The 4062-nt window shown below is 71.3% G+C and overlaps 1 non-coding gene across 1 annotated transcript; it reads right to left on the bottom strand.

The window, feature by feature from the left end:
* Positions 1–3145: 3145 nt before the first annotated feature.
* Positions 3146–3264, bottom strand: LOC135978754 (5S ribosomal RNA). The gene has a single exon (XR_010596120.1). It is a non-coding gene; the product is annotated as a 5S ribosomal RNA (ribosomal RNA).
* Positions 3265–4062: the final 798 nt, after the last annotated feature.

The raw sequence follows: 4062 nt of genomic DNA, 5'->3' as shown, positions 1-4062 counted from the left end.
GTCGTCCCCCGGCCAGTCCGGGGGAGGCTTAATAGTCGTCCCCCGGGTACTCCGGGGGCCAGGCTTAATCGTCGTCCCCCCGGGCGCTCCAGGGGGAAAAGCTTAATAGTCCTCCCCCGAGGATAGGCTTAATAGGCGTCCCCCGGCCAGTCCGGGGGAGGCTTAATAGTCCTTCCAGGGGAGGCTTAATAGTCATCCCCCGGGCAGTCCGCGGGAGGCTTAATAGTCGTCCCCCGAGTGCTCCGGGGGGGGCAGGCTTAATAGTCGTTCCCCAGGCAGTCCGGGAGAGGCTTAAGAGTCATCCCCCGACAGTGTGGGTGTGGGTGTGGGCGGGGGGGAGGCTTAGCAGTCGTCCCCAGGGCGGTCCGGGGGTGGGGGGAGGCCTCAGAGTCGTCCCTCCGAGAGCCGTGTCGGCGGCGGTGGCGGGTGTCAGGCTTTACATCCAGCCTCCGGAGGGTGAGCGTCCTCGGACGCGATGCAGCCGCCGCAGAGAGGCAGCCTCCGAGGCAGGGAGCGGAGCACCGAGGCTGGGGAGTGGGGAGCAGGAGCCGGGGGGGGGGAGGTGGGGGGCGTTCAGGACAACAGGTCAACCCCCGGGAAGCGGCTGTCAAATGTTCAAAGTCCCCACTCGGCCACCAGGTCAAGCCCCGGGAAGCGGCTGTAAAATGTTCAAAGTCCCCCCCGGGACAACAGGTCAAGCCCTGGGAGGCGGCTGTCAAATGTTCAAAGTCCCCACCGGGACAACAGGTCAAGCCCTGGGAGGCGGCTGTCAAATGTTCAAAGTCCCCACCGGGACAACAGGTCAACCCCCGGGAAGCGGCTGTCAAATTTTCAAAGTCCCCGTTCGGCCACCAGGTCAACCCGCTGAATCTACTGGGTTGACCTGGCGGCCGGTTTGCTTTCCGGCCACCAGGTCAACCCATTGGATTCGACGGGTTGACCTGGCGACCGGTTTGCTTTCCGGCCACCAGGTCAACCCATTGGATTCGACGGGTTGACCTGGTGGCCGGTTTGCTTTCCGGACCGGATGTCACCCCACTCCCAGGGCAGCGCGGCAGTGGTGCTGAGGACCGCAGAGGGGGGGCTTAATAGTCGAGAGGGAGCAGGTCCGGGGGAGGCTTAATAGTCGTCCCCCGAGGACTCCGGGGGCCAGGCTTAATAGTCGTCCCCCCCCCCCCCCCCCCGGGCGCTCCAGGGGGGAAAGCTTAATAGTCCTCCCCCGAGGACTCCGGGGGCAGGCTTAACAGTCGTCCGCCCCGGGCGCTCCAGCGGGAAAGCTTAATAGTCCTCCCCTGACAGTGTGTGTGTGTGTGGGAGGGAGGCTTAGCAGTCTTGCCCCGGGTGGTCCGGTGGGGGAGGCTTAGCAGTCATCCCCCGAGGACTCCGGGGGCAGGCTTAATAGTGGTTCCAGGGGAGGCTTAATAGTCTTCCCCCGGGCAGTCCGGGAGAGGCTTAATCGTCATCCCCCGACAGTGTGTGTGTGTGTGTGTGGGGGGGAGGCTTAGCAGTCTTCCCCCAGGCTGGGTGGGGGCCTGGCGGGAGGCGTCGCAGTCTTCCCCCGGGCGGTCCGGTGGGGGAGGCTTAGCAGTCGTCCCCAGGGCGGTCCGGGGGTGGGGTGGGGTGGGGGGCCTCACAGTCGTCCCTCGGAGAGCCGGGTCGGCGGCAGTGGTGGGTTTACGTCCAGCCTCCGGAGGGTGCGCGTCCTCGGAGGCGATGCAGGCGCCGCAGAGAGGCAGCCTCCGAGGCAGGGAGCGGAGCACCGAGGCTGGGGAGAGGGGAGCAGGAGCCGGGGGCTGGGGGTGGGGGTGGGGGGCGTTCAGGACAACCGGTCAAGCCCCGGGAAGCAGCTGTCAAATGTTCCAAGTCCCCACTCGGCCACCAGGTCCACCCCAGTCTAGCAATGGGGTTGACCTGGCTGACGGCCGGTTAGTATCAAGGTAAACTCACCGTCGTCCACAGGAGGGCAGCTCTCAGGCCGGCCGGCTGCGGCTGACTCTGGGGCGGCGCCCGGTCCCGGCAGCGAGGGGCGGGGGGCGCGGAGCGAGACGGGGCTAACCGGGGGGGGGGGGGCGCCTCCTGCGACTTTGGGGGCCGCGGGTCGTCAGTGGCGTGCAGGCCGGGCCTCTCCCGGGGGATTCGGGGGGGCGGTCCTGCGGGCCGGGCGCAGGGGGCTCGGGCGAGCCCGGGCCGGTCCGCCCCGGGGCCGGGGTCTCCGCCTGCGGCTCAGGGGGGCGCGGGTCGTCGGGGGAGGAAGCCCGGGGGAGCTGCACACCGGCCCGCCAGGCCAGGCCTGGCCTGGATGGCCGCGGGGGGATTCGGGGCGGTCCCGCGGGCCGGGGGCCGGGCGCAGGGGAGGCGGGGGGTCCGAGCGAGTCCGTCCCGGGCCCGGGGCCTCCCCCTGCGGCTTTGGGGTCCGTGGGTCCCCGCTGGCGGAAGCCACTGGGAGCTGGACACCCGCCGTCCGTCCCGCCTGGCCAGGCCTGGCCTGGGTGGCCGCGGGGGGATTCGGGGCGGTCCCGCGGGCCGGCGGCCGGGCGCAGGGGAGGCGGGGGGTCCGAGCGAGTCGGTCCCGGGCCTGGGGTCTCCCCCTGCGGCTTTGGGGTCCGTGGGTCCCCGCTGGAGGAAGCCGCTGGGCGCTGGACACCCGCCGTCCGTCCCGCCTGGCCAGGCCTGGCCTGGGTGGCCGCGGGGGGATTCGGGGCGGTCCCGCGGGCCGGCGGCCGGGCGCAGGGGGTCCGAGCGAGTCCGTCCCAGGCCCGGGGCCTCCCCCTGCGGCTTTGGGGTCCGTGGGTCCCCGCTGGAGGAAGCCGCTGGGCGCTGGACACCCGCCGTCCGTCCCGCCTGGCCAGGCCTGGCCTGGGTGGCCGCGGGGGGGGATTCGGGGCGGACCTGCGGGCCGGCGGCCGGGAGGGTCCGGGCCAGTCCGCCCCATGCCCGGCGTCTCCCCCAGCGGCTTCGGTGGCCCCGGGGGGGGTCCTCCGCGGAGGAAGCCGGGTGGGTGGGGAGCCGGACCCCAGGCGCCCAGACCCGTGACCTGCGGCCGCGACCTCCGACTCGGCAGGAGCGACGAGGGGCTTTCCGGCCCGTCCCCCCCTCTCCTTCCCCCCCAGAAAAGGAGAGAGAGCTGACTCGGACCGGGAAAAGCTGCCTACGGCACCTGGGATTCCCAGGCGGTCACCCATCCAAGTACTAGCCAGGCCCGGGACGGTTTACCTTCCGAGATCGGACGGGATCGGGGGCGTTCGGTCCGGTATGGCCGTAGGCACCCGGCCCCGCGCCTCCTCGCCCGCTTTCCCCTGCCGACGCCCGGGCCTGCCGCACGGTGAGCCCCGGTCGGACTGCCCCCCCCCCTGCGGCAGGGCCCCCGTCTCTCGCGGGCCCGGTCCTTTTTTCCTTTTCGAGCTCCGGGGCCCGGGCTGGCCGCCAGAGCCCCTCCGCCCGCCCTCCCCGGCGTCGGGGAAAATACTGTCCCGGACTTCCAGTGCGCCCGATCCTGTCAGCCGGGGGGTGGGGAGGGGCAGTCCCTCGCTGCGGCCGGGGAGGGTGAGCCCAGGGCGGCTTGCCTGCCGTGCGAGGCCCCTCTCGGCCACCAGGTCAACCCCGAGTCGAAAGGGCTGAAAAATTTTCAGAGTCCCCTCCCGGGCACCAGGTCAACCCGTGGAATCGGACGGGTTCACCTGCTGGCCGGTTCGCTTCCCGGCCACCAGGTCAACCCCTAGGTTGCCGACCGGCCTACCCAGTGGCCGGTTTGCTTTCCGGCCACCAGGTCAACCCCTAGGGGTTTTAACGGGGGCACGCCCGGTGGCCTCTTTCCCGTCCGGTCACCAGGTCAACCCGGATCTCCCTCCTTCCCTGGGCGTCCCCTCCTCGGAGGCGTCAGGTTCCATTTCCCCCCCCCCCCCCCCAGACTTCCAGGGGCCCGATCCAGTCGGCCGGGAGGCAGTCCCTCGCTGCGGCCGGGGAGGGTGAGCCCAGGGCGGCCTGGTCCATGTCTCTAGTGGGCCCGATCCTTTTTTTTTTTTTCGAGCTCCGGGGCCAGGCCCGCCCGGGCAGCCCTCCTCG

Source organism: Chrysemys picta, unplaced genomic scaffold (genome assembly GCF_011386835.1).
Source record: "Chrysemys picta bellii isolate R12L10 unplaced genomic scaffold, ASM1138683v2 scaf434, whole genome shotgun sequence".
Classification (NCBI taxonomy): domain Eukaryota; kingdom Metazoa; phylum Chordata; order Testudines; family Emydidae; genus Chrysemys; species Chrysemys picta.
This window is presented reverse-complemented; position numbering and strand designations above follow the sequence as displayed.